This window comes from Benincasa hispida, chromosome 11 (genome assembly GCF_027475165.1).
Source record: "Benincasa hispida cultivar pf3 chromosome 11, pf3_genome.v1.1, whole genome shotgun sequence".
Taxonomy (NCBI): Eukaryota; Viridiplantae; Streptophyta; class Magnoliopsida; order Cucurbitales; family Cucurbitaceae; genus Benincasa; species Benincasa hispida.
Genome location: NC_143488.1, coordinates 69856245 through 69872697, shown reverse-complemented (window position 1 = coordinate 69872697; position 16453 = coordinate 69856245). Strand labels below are relative to the sequence as shown.

General features: G+C 32.2%; 1 pseudogene; it reads left to right on the top strand.

Annotated features, from left to right (window-relative positions):
* The first annotated feature begins 13144 nt into the window (after positions 1 to 13144).
* Positions 13145 to 14288, top strand: LOC150032846 (uncharacterized; annotated as a pseudogene).
* The last annotated feature ends 2165 nt before the right edge of the window (positions 14289 to 16453 follow it).

Here is a 16453-nt window from a genome sequence, read left to right as displayed (position 1 = left end):
TAGACAACAGTCTCTAATGCATGTCCCTAAAAGGAATCAGGTAACTTAGCAAAGCTCATCATTGAGCGAACCATGTCCAATAAGGTTCTGTTTCTTCTTTCAGATACACCGTTCTGCTGAGGCATATTAGGTACAGAGATTTTTGACTTGATTCCGTGTTCTATCATATAGTGGAATCTTAAGTCCATGTACTCCACACCTCGATCTGATCATAGTGTCTTAATTATTTTACCTAACTGGTTCTCAACCTCAGCCGTATATTCTTTGAACTTTTCAAAAGAATTAGACTTGTGATGCATTAGGTAAATATGACCATATCTTGAATAATATCATCAATAAAACTGATGAAATATTCAAACCCACCTCGAGCTTTGACATTCATCAGTCCACAGAGGTCCGAATGTACGAGCTCTAAGGGTATTGTGGCTCTGAGACCTTTTCCAGTAAAAGATCTCTTAGTCATTTTTCCTTCAAGACAAGACTCACATGGAGGTAAAGAATTGTCTTTTAACTAATTTAAGAGTCCATTCTTAACCAATCTCTCAATCCTTTTAAGATTTATGTGGCCAAGTCTTAGATTCCATACATAGGCATTAGAAGAAACTTTTTTTCTTTTATTCTCAGTTTCAGCTATTCTAAATATCTCAGTATTTAAGACAAATTTTGCTTTAGTTGGTCTTAACTTATATAAGTTGTTTTCAAGTATAGCAGAACAAATTTGAATACCTTTTCTGAAAATGAACGCTTCATTAACTTCAAAAGATATTTTATACATTTGTTCCATAATACAAGCGATAGATATCAAATTCCTCTTCATAAGAGGTGCATACAAAACATTTTTAAGTACTAGATATCTATCTTCAAAAAACAACTTTAGATCTTCCGCTGTTTCGGCCGAGACAACCTCTCCTGTTCCAACCTTGAGGGTGATCTCGCCTTCTTCAAGCTTTTTCCAGGAGCTAGTCTCCTGAAAAGAGAAACAAATATGATTAGCGGCTCCTGAATCCAATATCCAAGTTGATGTATCATACTCCACTAAACATGTTTCAGCAACTAGTAAATCATATTTACCTTATGCTTCTTTCGAGTCAAGGGCTTGAGGACAGTTAAAACAAATCTCAGGTCACCTATTACTAGTGTTGAATTCAGATTTGTTTTCCATGTTGAGTAGTTATCGCCGTTAAGTTTTTCAGAAGATAATAGTTGAATTAAAGAGCTAGTCATGCTGAAAAGAAAAACATATCCTTTTTAATAAAAACATTAATCTTTTAAATCTAATAAAGTTTAGCAAAAAAAAATTATAATGTACCCTTCATTATTATATTTTGCAACGATATTTCAAAAGTTTAGAGTAACCTCCACCGAAGGGTAGTCGATTATTCCTCTTTTGTACCAAGACAATCTTGACTAGATGTTAACCCCAGAATAACTCTTTATTCTTATAGCACTTTAATCATTATGCTCCCGAAGTTGGAAAGACAAGAATGAAAACGGACCTGAGAGACCCTATACAACCTTCTGATTGGTAAGGTCGCTCTAGGGTAGACATGTAGGCGCATTATAGGAATCTCACAGTGCGACCAAATGGAAGAGACCGTAGTATGTGTTGACACACTTCCTTCTCCCACTTACTATGAACAACTTTCTCTATTCACCTTGGTATTGACTCGTGCAAACACTCTCCGAATGGAGTCCGCTCCCAGGGCGGCCCAAAGCCAAGCATGAATCTCACGGTGTGAACTCTTAGGGACTATAGAGCTAAAAGTACATTACTTCTCTCTAGTTGAAGTGTTCTAGATGGTTAGTGTATAAAATACTTAATGATATATTTTAGCTAACTAAACATATCCTAAGTCTAGGTGATTCATCCGAGTATAACTTTTATACTGGATTTTTAACCTACGATGTCTAGGTGATAAACAAATTTTATTACCTCACACCACTTACGCATGCCCATAAAACTGGTTTAACCTAACTCAGACGCCGGCTCGATCTCCAGGTAGTAGGTGTTCCGTGAACGTCAACTTAAAAACCTTCAACCTTAGTCATCTTATATGACTTTTTGTCAAGATCTTGTTGAGTGAGTTTTCTTGTAACTTCAGTTTTACAAGATATCGACCTATTTTCTATGAAAATTGGGATTGCTCGATGGTTAACCCTAAATGAGCAAGCATCTTATCTTTGTTATAGATTTTAGAAGTCTAGGTTATTTTATAACAATTATAACCCTAGAGCATTCATCTATAACATGCTTCCTTCAATCAAACATGCTTTAATATAACACTTATATTAAAACTAAGCATGCATAGTATATATTTTGAAACACTTATAAGATATAACAAATGCATGTCACATGCTTTTCCTATGGTGGGGTTTTAAAACTATATGGCATACTATATGCACACATAATCAAACAACATTATACATCACATGCATAATAGGTAAACAACACTAAAGTGGACCGATTTTGGTATGGAAAACAAACAAATAACTAATTTATTACAAAAATCAGCAACTAGCTTCTCGGAACCGGCTTTAAACACTTTGAACCATCTGGAACCGCTCAGAATCCACTCGAACCGGCCCAAAAACACCAAAAACCAAATTGAACCAGTTAAACCGGCTCAACCAGGTCAAACAAACTAGTCCAGAGCGTCTGGACCGACTGGTCAACGTGCGTAGGCATAGTCAATGAAAACGCAGACGGGTCAGTTCGTCGAAAATCGCAAGCGCACGGGCGGTGAACGGGTCGACGCACGGTACGCGGGTCGCGAGCAGAGTGGGCGGGCACACGGGCGGGCGGGTTGCGCGAAGTGGAGCGGGTAGATGCGCTATTCGGATCCGGGAGGGGCAGGCGTGCGTGCGAGAAATCCGAGTCGGAGCCTTCTCTTGGGTCGGGTCTGGGAGCCTTGTCTCGAGTATGGAAGCTAATTCAGGTCTGTGAGCCAAAATCTTTAATTTTGCTGTTGTTCTCTCTCCTGAAATCAAGCAATTATAGCCTAATTTCAACTCTAATGACTCTAACAAATTTACAGACACCTTTTCACACATTAATGCTCATAAACATGTGAGAAATTACAATTTTTCACAAGAAATTTAAAGAAAAACAATGCCAAAATCATAATGAATCCACTTTAGTCCATATTTCATTCAACCTTTGAATAGAAAGGAATAAAACACCCACCCATAGCAATTGAGCGTAAAAGCATGCTCTGATACCACATGATGGAACACGAGACATACGCAGCGAAAAAATGACCTAATTACACTCTCTTTGCTTTTAATTAAAAGGAAATTAGCATGCAATTGAAGGAGAAAAACAGGAAATTAAAAAATTACCTTTAAAGCTCTTGAAACACTTTTATTTGCTGAATCTCGACCTGAACTCTTCCGGACCACTACTAGAGCTGACCTACTATCCTCTAGACTCAAAACTGGGTTGTGGGACCCGATGGATGAAGAACCCAAAAGAGAGAAAGAAATGGAATTTTGGGTTGGGTTTGGGTTGAAAATTTTCTCCAAAATTGTGATTTTTCCAGCCTAAATTTTAAAACTAAAATTGGCAAAATGAGCAAAAGTTTTTAATCCAAATTCAAAGCCCATATTTATAGAAAAAAACCATGCAAAAATTGCATGAAATCAATTCATAAAAACCCAATATCTAGAATCCACTATCTAAGTGGGCTTAATGTCTCCACTATAAGCCAACATCTAGACCACTATTTTGTTAGTGGAATTATCCAACAAAAATTTGGATTTTCTCACTAACTTTAGTCAAAGGGCAAAATAGTCATTTTGTCAAAGTTAAATTTTGACCAAAAAGTCAACATTTGGACTTTTTATGATTATTTTCTGTTGACTAATTTTGACCTCCTGAGCATAAATCTACATTCATTTTCTCGAAATTCAAATCACATTTGAATATAAGGTCGGTCAAAGCTTAATTTTTCAAGTCAAAAAGTCAACTTTTTGACTTTTTACATCTTTGACCATTTTCATTATTTCCGAGCTTTCGAATATGAACGTATTCATATTCTTGATATTTAAATCACATTTAAATATTAAATTTGTATCTCTAAACTGAAAACCCGACCACTATATCACATATACTTGTCGGTTTCTCTCTCTTCACCTAATTCGAACAATTCGAATTATTCTATCATACTATTCTAAGTTTATTCCATATGAGCTAGTAGGGGAACCTAATGGACCTATAGATCATGGGCTCCAACGATCCAAGATTAGCTGGCTAAACTCTTTAGACGGAGCTAATCAACATTCGTTAACTAACGGGTGATTCCACTATAGTCCCGTAGTTACACTCCCCTCACTATAGATATATTTGTGTCCATTTGATATAACCATGATTAGTAAGCTAATCCTTCACAGGTTGTTCGTAATCTCGGTCTGGGTCATAAAAACCATTTTACCCTCAAGACACATCTTGTTCCTTAAGTTCCATTGATCCTCTAATGAACAATTGGTTTAAGGTCCAACCTATAAACTGAAACCCTCTCAGGCCAAGGAGAGGGGGGCCCCTTGTTTAAGATCTGGATTCAGTACTAAAGGGAACAACCTATCTACTATCCCTATAATGGGTAGGAATGAATTCCGTCTTGCACCCTATGTTCCCAACTATCCACCTGATCTTACCCCTGAAATGGGAGGCTTATTGGGCCAGCGATAATGAGTTACCCTCACCTATCCAGATCTAAGGAAAATTCCGAGTGAACAGGAGTTCATAGTTAGCTCAGGATTAAGATTAAGTTACCTAGGTCATCAATTAACGAAATAGTCAGTTTTATACATAAAACGACATTTAAAACGTAAAAGGTGACTATTTCATGGTTCAGTCTTATGCAAACTCATTGCATAGGATGACCCTACTCACATATCTCTATATGAACGATTCAGGATCCCATCATTTGTACTAACTACAAAGTGGGCCGCATCCATTATGTCCCCAGAATAAGGTGCCCAACCTTATTCATATACTATAGACCATTTTGGCTATATGTTTGAACTTGATCCACATATATGTCACTACATAAAGTTCAAACTACATTAAATAGCCTCGGGACCTTAGTTTATTGTATTCAAGATTACAATTTCAATAACAATTTTATCGAAAAATAAAACAGAATATGTTTATTAATTTACAAGCTACAAGTTTTAGAACATAAAATCCAATACCAAGTATATTCATAGTCTTCTTGATCGTGCACAACTCACTGACTGCAAGCCAATTCACTCTCCAATGGTTGTTAGTGCCTCACTATCCATCTTGTCCCTCACTGATGGACAATTACTGGACAACCCCTCTGAATATAGAAGCCTAGTTGATGCTCTTCAATATTGTACGCTGACCAGACTAGACATTAGCTTCAGTGTCAATAAGCTCTGCTAGTTCATGCATGCCCCCAACCTTTTCTCATCTTCAAGCAGCAAAACGGCTCCTTCCATACCTCAAGGGCACGGCCAATCATGGTATTCTCCTAACAAAGTCCCCTTTTTTGGCTTTGACATGCTACACAGATGCCGATTGGGCTAGCTACCTGGTTGACAGGCAAAGCACAAGTGGTTTCTGTGTCTTCCTTGGCTCAAGCCTCAATTCATAGAGCTCCTCTAAGCAAAAGGTCGTCTCTCGATCCAGTGCCAAATCAGAATACTGTGGCCTGTCCAATGCTGCCGCTGAGGTGTTATGGATTCAATTAGTTCTCACCGAACTCAGTGTCAAAAACATATCCACCCCTCTGCTTCTTTGTGACAATCTGAGCGTTACCTACATGGCAGCCAATCCTGTGCTTCACAATCGCACAAAACATCTTGAGATCGATCTTCACTTTCTCAGAGAAAAGGTTGCCTCCAAACAGCTCTAAGTTTGATTTCTTCCCTCTGAGGATCAGCTAGCTGACATCATGACCAAAGCCTTACCAAGTCCTCGCTATCTCAGCTTGAAAACCAAGCTTACAGTCACGGCAGCTCCTCGTTCGCTTGCGGAGGGATGATAAATGAGTGCAGTATCCATGAAGAATTATAACAGTTTTTCATTTCATTTTTCTGCATTTTTCTTCATCTGTTTCATGTTCCACTAATATGTAATTTCTCTTTCATGGTTGTTATTGTAAACCACTAACATTCTGCCATGTGGCACTATTATGCAAATAAATATCACTACACGACGATCGTCAGTTGCTGTGAAGGTCGATCGTCTTATTCAATTTTCTTCTGTCATTTATGCTCTCTACCAATCGTGTAGTAATTTTCCTCTATCGTTTAAATCCTATCATGTACTATTCTTCGTGTACACTTCAACCAATCGTCCATTTCAATCATTACTTTCTGTCGCCTACACGATCAACCTAATCGTGTAGTCTTCCACCCATTGTCTACACGTTTTCCCTTATCGTGTAGACACATGTCCTATCGTTCACTCCTTTCTCAACGATCGTCTAGGTAATTGACCACGATCGTCTAGCCTCCTTCACCATGATCATTTAGCTTTTCTCTCCACGATAGTCTAGCCTCTCTCAATGATCGTTTAACCTTAACCTCTCAACGATCGTTTAACCTTCACCTCTCAACGATCGTTTAGTCTTTGACTACGATCGTTTACCTACCCTTTCTTCTTCTTACTTACAAATACATTTTCAAGATTTGGGTTTAGTTTATATTTAATCCTTATGTGTTATATTTTTAGTTTTTAAAATTTTGAGTTTGATTTTAATTTAGTCCATAGAAGTTTCAAAATGTTACAATTTTAATTATGAGATTTGAGCTTTGTTGATGTCAAATTTTAGCCAAGAGAAAGCGCACCTGACCTTCACGCGAGATCAATAGTAAATTTATAATTTGGGGAAGAGAGAACTTGCAAAACAAAGAAAAAGAACTCTAATACCTAAGTCAAAGAATTATGAAATAGAGAAGAACTTAGAAATTTTAGTTACCTCATAATGAGTTATAATGATGTATTGATATGCTTCGATCATTCCCCTTTTCTTATTTGATTGGGGTTTTTAGGTCGACTGTTCTGGATTCTCCTTGGGTCAAGGTCGACTAGTCCAACATTCCTTTTTTTATTAAACTTATGCTGGACTCATCAACCCTGGGCCATTATTGGCTGAGGCCGACCAAGTCCATCTTTCTTTTGGACTTACTCTTCTCTCCTTCGTTTGCTATCCATTGACCGTTTGACCATTTCAACATTTAGTCTCTAGACGTTTCAAAATGTTATAATTTTAATTATGAGATTTGAGATTTGCTTTACATTAAGATTTACTTTTTTAGTTTTTATTTTTCACTAAATATTCACTTTTAGTCTTTAATGTAATGTATATTAATTAATTAAAAAAAATATAAGTAATCAGGTTTTACTATTATTTCATCACCATGAAAATTAATTTTAAAATTTTATTTTGTAATTATTTTAAATTAAATAATAGATATTAACATCAAAGAAAATGGGTATTTAGTAAGAAAATCGAAGTTAAAAATGTAAATCTCGAAATTTAAAAACCAAATAATGAAGGCCCCATTAGGTAACCATTTTGTTTTTGAAAATTAAGCCTATGGACACTCATTCCACCTCTAAATTAATTCCTTTGTTATTTAACAAACCAAATTTCAAGAACTAAAAAAATAGTTTTCAAAGTCAAAATACAGCATTTTTGGAATTCTATGGACCAAATAGAAACTAAACTTCAAACATTTAAAATTATGGACTAAATAAAATCTATACTCAAAGTTATTTGACTAAAAATACCAAATTTTCCCAAACAATTACAATATTGTAACGACCCGAGTTCAGTACATGGTTAAGAAATGCTTAAAAGAATTAAAAGTTACTACCTATACCAAAAAGGTGTACATTCCTTTTTGGTGACTCAATCATAGGAACTCAATCTTATGTTAGGTGATCTCCTATGAATTTTTCTAGAATGCATGTGAGTGAGGACAAAGTATGTGAGAATTTAATAAAAATGTGAAAATAAATTTGAAATTAATTTTACAATAGTTATGTGCATTTTATATATAAATTGAATATTAGGTTTTGATTTATCCATATCTAGATTTATACAAAATTGTATATTCTTTTAAATAATTAATTATTATAGAAATTTTAAAATAGCAAGTAATAAAAAATGACAAACTTTGACTCAACAAATGATTCATTTTTTTTATTTTTTTTTTATCAATCCCGAGTACATAAATTTCAATAGAAGTTCTAAAGTAAACATTCCCAACTGTTAATTTATTATTGTTAGTTAAAAATAATTAACAATTTAAATTATTATTTTTTTTTTTTATCAATCCCGAGTACATAAAATGTATGAGTTTGCCAATAACTTATATAGAAGAATTGATCAAATGCCTGATAAACATTCTCTAAGTTATGAGGATTTCATTGCTATTATTATAGATGACAAACAAATTTAGTAGAATAAAAATGAGGTAAAACAAATTTGATAGCAAATTTATTTTGTTGATCAAACAAATTTAAATGGAAAAGAATTGGACAAAACTCCCAAATTTAGTGAATATTATGTAATATATTAAATTCATTAATTTTAAGGAGATTTTAAAAAATGGAAGAATAACTGGAACTATTTATATAAAATAAAAAATTTTTACACTTCTTTGATAGAGATTGATAGAAGTAAATAGTTTGACATTTTTTATCTGCAAAATTTTTTTTCTTAATTTTATTGAAATAAGATTTAAACCTAAACACTTTGCCATTTAAAAAAAAAAACAAAATTAATAAAGATCAAATGAAGATTTGATGGATGAGACCATGGAGAGAGAAATAATTGTTCATGTTGAGAGAGATGAAATAATATAAGCATTACGTGACTCTTTTGCCATTTTTACGCAAAATAAGAATGCAAAATATGAGTTATTACTAAAAGTTTATTTAAAAAAAGAAATTATAGTCATTAAAAAAGCAATCAATAGATCTAAAAAGCAGAGAGGTAAAAGAACTCATATGGATGTACTTAATGTATAAATTAAATATGAACTTACTTAATACATAAATTAAACATGTAGTTAATATATAAAAATTGGGTAAACCAAATTTGAAGCTACTGTCTAATAATAAAAATAGGTAAACAAATTTAGTAAAGATATGTGATCTATTATATTAAATTAATTTGATTGATGAGTGTTTGAATGTAATTACATTGCAAATAAAAAAATTGGATAAAACAAACCAAAAGGAGATCAAATGAAGATTGCGATGGAAGAGATGATGTAGAGAGAAATAATTGTTCATGTTGTGAGTATGGCTTGAGATTTTGCTTACTCATCGATGTGTTTCCTAACTTGCTTTTCCATTTTCACTCAAAATAAGGATGCAAAAAGATGAGCTACTAAAACTGTTTTTAAAAAATAAATTATAATCATCAAAAACTAATCAATAGATCTAAAACAAGAGGTTTTGTGATTGGCAAAAATAAAAAAGAAAAAAAAAAAACTCATATTGATGTAATTAATATATACAATGGAATATGAACTTACATTTTTTTTATGAGCATGTTACTTTTTGAAAACGTTTTGACATGAAAAATTCACCAATATTGCATTTAGAATGCTAATACTTTTTTTAAAAAAAAAAAAATTGCAAACATTGCTTTCAATTATTATTTATTTTTTTTTTTTTTTTTTTAAGATGAAGGTAGCAATGCTTTTAAAATTGAGTTTTACAATAGTTAAATAGAGAGTTGATTAATAAGAGAATTCATGGGCATGAAGCAATTTGACAATCCCAAATGTTCGAGTTTGATAATCACTTACATGGGAAAATTGATTAAATGGTTTAACTTACTTGATAAACATTGAGGAATCTGTTTTATTATTTGTTGGAAATGACTTTTGGGCTTAGACTCATAGTAAAAGTTAAGAGAGCAGGAAGTTTTGTCCCACATGGATAGATTTAAAATTGTCTAGAGGGTATAAATACCAAAACATTCTAAATCCAAAGAGGGTTGGTGGTGGAAGTATAACTCTGTCATCATGTGTGTGTTGCTGTTGTTGTTTGTCCATCGAAGTTTGGTAATCATGCTTGTGTGAAAAAAAAAAAAAAAAATTTTATTCCTTATCATTTTATTTATAAGTTTAATTTTTATTACTTAACTATCCGTGGGAGATTTTGAACGTTTAAATTTCTGTCCGTTGTGTTTTTCTTTTCGTCTGTTGGTGTCCTCCTCTCACACACTAAGATGACACAATTGAATTTTATTCTTTCTTCTCCACTTGATTTCTACTATTCTAAGGCAACCTTCTTATCGGTTCTGATCCTTTTTTCGGCAAGTGCACACCTGAATTTTGAGGCTGTGTTAACCTTGGGGAGCAACCTACAGAAGCGATTAGCATCGAGGTCATGTCGTATTTGCTTTCAAGGCAGTGGTTCTTCCACGGTGCAACAACTTTCGTGACATATATTTCAACATTATTGTCAATGGCTTGAAAATTGAATCTACGTTGAATGGTCCCTTTATGATTGAGAAGAGTGAAAAAGTTATAAATACGTCGAATAATCACTTATATAGAGAAATTGATCAAATGTTAAAACTTGCTTGATAAGCATTGAGGATTCACTACTACAAAAACAGTATTACTTGACATTTGCAACTTTCAATTAGTTAAAAATGTCAATTAATAGGTAATGTTAAAGAAAAACATCAAGAAAATGTAAAAAAAGGGAGGTTGGCGGATTTTTCGGATTTTTTTACACTTACACAATACTTAATATTTAAAAAACATCAAGTTTAATTGTTGTTTTCTTGTCATTTTTAAAATGTCAAGTATAATTTGCATAGGAGAGTTTTAATTAATTAGGCGCTGACTTTGTTTTTTCCTTTTCATCCCCCACCTGTGATTTTCTTTCATTTACGAAATCAACACACCCAAACGATTTCTTCTTCTCGAGCAATTGTGCCCAAAAGTTAATTTTTGATACAAACAGTGCCTTCATGCTGTCGAGAAGAGATTTCAACACTGCCATCGGTTGTCCATGCTACTGCATCAATGACAGTATCGACGTAAACCCCCTATAAGTTCAATTCGCATATTTCGATTCTACTTGCTTTCTTCTTCCTAAAATGTTTGTTTGGATCTTTAGTTTAGGTTTTTCAGCTCTTTGTAATGGATGATGCTCTCTTTGTTTGATGTTTGACTCTTTTTCCTTGGTGGGTTTCTCTCTTTCTCTTCTAATGTTGGTCTCTTAGAGTTTATTTGAAGTTTTTACTCTAATGTGACTGAAATTTTGGTACTATTTGTAGCTAATTGGTAGGTTTCTACTCTTTCTATTGTTTATGTTATACTTTTTGGTCGGTCTGGTTTTATTTGGAGATTTTTTACTTGTTCTTGCTCCAATGTGAATCTAATTTTTGTCCTATTTGATGTTTATCTTTATTTGATTGGTGGGTTTTTACTCTCTTTATTGAATCTAATTTCTGTTAGTGCTCCTCTCTGCCATTCGTAGTGTTTTTCTATATTTTCTTATGTTGGGTTCTTTTGTTTTATTTATTTATTTATTTACTAGTTTTGTACATGGGTGTAGTGACTGATGAATTCAGCTGATATTGCGACTGTATTCTTTTTGGGATGAAGAAGCTATCGTACTTGAATGCTTTCAAAATCAAGGATACGTTGAAATTGTATTCTTGTTGGAATGATGATAGATTTTAGTGAATCCTCACTTAACCCGAGGCTTGAATTTCAATGATATGAAGGGGGATGAGAATGCATGAATCCTCTTGATATACCAATTTAAGTTTTGAGTTTATTATGGAGTTCATTTGAGATTCTTACTTCATTTACTTTTAGGCTAGATTCTAAAAACTTCTCTTGTACTTTGACATTTGTTGCAAAAAATTCCGTAATTTTTTGCAATATTATTCTTGATCTTTCGTAAAGATGTCAAACTTTGGTCTTATTTGCTGTTTGTTTCTATTCTCATGGTGAGTTTCTTTCTCTCTTGGAAAAATTTGAACTATAATTATAATTTATTAGTACTTGTTTTTAAGAATTCATGGATGGTTTTAGTTTTGCTTTCTGTTTTATGCCGGATTGGTAACTTAGTTGATCGATTCTTGAATACTAGTTGAAGGTGGTTTCATAGTTAATATTGGATTTCATTGGAGTTTGGAAGAACAACTTGATGTTTTGAAGAAAACTAACAGCAAACCAATTTATCTACTGCTGTTTTGTGCTAAATATGATGCATACAGCTACTGTTATAAGCTGATATGGGGCTTAGTTTGACCAATTCATTGAGAATTAAGTGTTCGTTAAATAAATGGGCATGGTTAGGCTGAAAAATAACTCAAAATAGCAGCAAAAAAACATAAAGAAACAACACAAATCGAGAAATGGTCCAATTTTCTTTTTTCTTTTTTTTTTTTTCTTGGTTAACCTTGACTTGAAACTCCCAAATGCACTTCAATCTTGATATCTTAGGGTAGCTTCTTGTTCAGATCAGGTTTCATTTAATTGGTTTCAAGATGAAGTTTTCATCCATTTAGCCAAGTTATGCTCATCTTTACATTGAGAAAACACATATGGCGGTTTTGTTACCCCAACCTCATATACTTCCACATAGTGAAACGTTAAAAAAAAAAAAAAAAAAAAAAAAAGATCAATTTGAGGAGCTTAGTCAAGAGAATGGAGCACTCATTTGCGCGTTAAAAGAATTGGAAACTATTCTAATGCCACAAATTTACACCGATGTCTGGATATGGATCTTACTCCAAACTAAGATTGGCATATGAGATTGAATCCGAAATAAACTGAAAAAGAATGTGAAGGCAAAGGATGTTAAACAAAAAGACAAGGTGAATATGGACATGATCATCTTGAATGATGAACATGATAATTCCAAGAATGGGAGCAAAAATAAACAAATTTTAGAGGTCGTTAGTTAAATTTGCTCAATTTGTTGCACTAGTTGATGTTTATATTATGAATTTGATATGATCGCTTTGTTGCATTACTAACTTTCATAAATTGTTACGATATGATCACTTTGTTGCATTAGGAAAAAGCTTCAATGATGGTTGCTAAGGAAAAAGATGTTGTCTATGAGTCCACAATCAATTTGCCACTATATTTAAAATCAATACTTAGGTTTGCAGAAAAGGTAATGACCAAAGAGTCTAGCATTTCTTTCCAACTACCTGTTGAGCTATTGGGAATCAGTAGAAAGAGTTGCATTCTGCGGAAGGATATTATTGATTTCTATAGCATGAGAGAAGTTAAGACTTTGACGTTGATGGCATATATGGCGTAAGTAATATGATGTCATTCGTTTAGGTACTCTAATCTTTTATATATACTTATTTATTGACTTTTAATCTTTTCTAGGTACTTGTACTAAAAAAAAAAGTTTCAAAGTACATATTTGTTGACTTGTCCCTTATATCTGTTGGTTAAAACACTCAAGAAATTAGGACTCGAAACCTTTGTAGTAGATTAATGGCTTCACAACAAAACCAAATCACTTTTTGCTCCTTTTAATCTAGGGTAAGAAAAGTTTTACTACTCAATTCATTAAAAGTTCTTGCTTCAACAGTGAACTTATAGTACTTGTATTTTATTTAGTGGTCATTGAGCACTACTAGTTATTAACGTGTATGATGATATCGTCTATTACCTTGACTCATTACGAACATCATCTCGAATAGATATCAGATACGTAAGAGACACACAAGTTAACTTCTTGTCGTATGATGTTTTTCCTCATTTTAGAGTGTAGTTTATTTTACTGTCTTGTGGTTGTTCCTTGGCAATAGGGCTATTGCGATCTTTCGATCTCAGAAAAATATTCCAAAAGGTCGTAAGCAAACATTATGAAAAATCGTAAAGGCAAGTATAGACATATTTATTCATTAATTAAATTATATATATGTAGGTTATTCCTAGTGTGTATGCAACATAAATTATTTTCGTTTATGTATTATTGTAGTGTCCGTTACAAGCTGGAACCATTGAATGTGAATACTATGTGATGAGATACATAAGAGATGTTATCACTAAAGGGAGCAAAGCAGTCACAGATTTGGTATGTTGTTAATTAATACATATTTGCAGTATTCTCAATAATTCGAATATATAACATTTGACAACTGCAGTATTCTCAATAATTCGAATATATAACATTTGACAACACAAGTATTGACTGCTATATTTGGGCTTTATATTAGATTGATACAAGAGACTCATACAGTCAATTTGAGTTGAACGAGGTACGAGTAGAGCTAGCTAAAGTTTTGGATCCCCACATGTGATGGTGACAATCTACATTTTTTGGATATTGACAATCAATTTTTTGAAGACATAGGTTAGGCATATATTGTTGATATTGGATATAAGGGTAGAATGTTTATATGGTAATTTTGGAAACATGTATGTTGATCATATGGTGTATTTGAATATGTATAGTTGATGTAATTTTTGGAATTGTAGATATTTGAGTTTCTTCTTTTGGGATTTTAATTTATATTGGGATTGAACATTCTTTTTGAAATTGTTCACATAGTCGGGTTGATAGTCTTCTATATAACTTACAAATTAGATTGTTCATGTATGGACTTTGTTACGAATTTTGTAAACATTCTATGGTTGTAAGTATGTATATGACAACTATGTTCAAGGATATATGCATTTTGTTAGATAGGTTGATGGAAAGTTTTGGTTGATTGAAGAAGTTTAAATAGTTCAATATATGTGTTGTTTGTTTACTTGGTTAATAAAATGATCGTGTTCTATATCATTGTTGGACTTCAAAACATGAAAAAAATAGTACATTTTCTTTTTTAAAAAAAAGCTTGACAAACAAAATGTATCAAATATTCCTTAAGTTGTTAGATTTTGAGTGTCAAGAAGAAATTACATTTGACAAATAAAAACTGTCAAGTTATGAAAACTTTGATCCATAATAAACGTCAAGTATTTACTTGACACTTAAAATAAGTCAACGAATCTCATATACTTGACTGTTATAACATATTAAGTAAATTACAACTTGACGCTTTTAGTCAGTAAAAAATTTTCTCTTATTCTTGACATGGGCTTGCTTGATGTTTTTAAAAACATCAAATAACATTGATACTTAACTGCGAAAAAACAGTATTTGTAGTAGTGATTTGTTATTGTTATTGTTGATGACCTCAAAATTGAATCCATGTTGAGAAGAGTGAAAAAGTTATAAATACGTCTCTTTGTGATTGAGAAGAGTGAAGAAGTTATACATAAGTTAAAACGTCCTATAAAATTTACAAAAGGGTAATAGGCAATAACTAACCACTACATCTAAGGAAGATAGAAGGGCATAACCGTCATTTAATTTTAAAAGAAGAACAAATTGGGAAAGTAAAAACTCTCCATCTTTCATTCTTTTAATATAATATAGATATAGATGTTATATATATAATATGACATCGGGTGACATTCTTAATATCATTGAACAATAATACATATTACACTTCCATCCTTTGTTTTGTTTTGTCTTCTTTATTATATCAAATGGTTGGGAATGTTGCTTATATATATTATTTTATAAATAATTTTTACGAGCAATTAATAGGCTATTAAGTCACATGGCTAATTTCATGAAAGAAATTCAATTTGTTGACCAAGAGAAGTCAAATCAAAGCACCAACATACTATGAAGGCATCTGTTATGTAAGTTGAAATATGTAAATGTACACTCTACATCATTATACTGCCTAAAATTGTTTGGTCATCATTATACAGAGATAATGTATAGTGTATAGTTTTTTTGGTGGGTCCATCTTAATTTTATCTTCCATTAAAATATTAAAAATATACACGTACTTCTTCTTCTTTTCAAGTTAAAAGTTCAAATCTTCGTATTCTAGAGATATTATTATTATTTTTAAAAAAATACAAAAAATTCCATCAAGAAATTTTGACCAAATTGACTAGCACCAAGTTTTATTTTCTGGAGCTCAATAATGGATGGAAATTAAATAATTAATCTTTCGAAAGTTAATTTATTTTAGAAAAAATATGGTCTTTAGTTTTTTAGTTTAGTTTTTATTTGGTCCCTAAATTTTATAAGAATTTTATTATTGAAATTTGAATTTTGTTTCAATTTAGTTCCTAGATTTAAAAATTTTACACTTTTAGTCTCAACTTTTTTTTACATACTCAGTTTTGTCTATTAATTAACTTAAATTAATTATGAAATAAAATTTTAAATTTAATTTTAATAGTGAAACTTAATTAATTATAATTAATTTAATTAATTTTAATTAATTAACAATCATTTAACACTAAAGACAGAAAAAATGAATATTTAGTGAATTTATCGAGAATAGAAGTGTAAATTCTAAAACGTAAAGACCAAGTTGACCAAATTCAAAATTTAAATACTAAGGCTTCATTTAGTAATCATTTCATTTTTTGTTTTTGGTTTTTGAAAATTAAG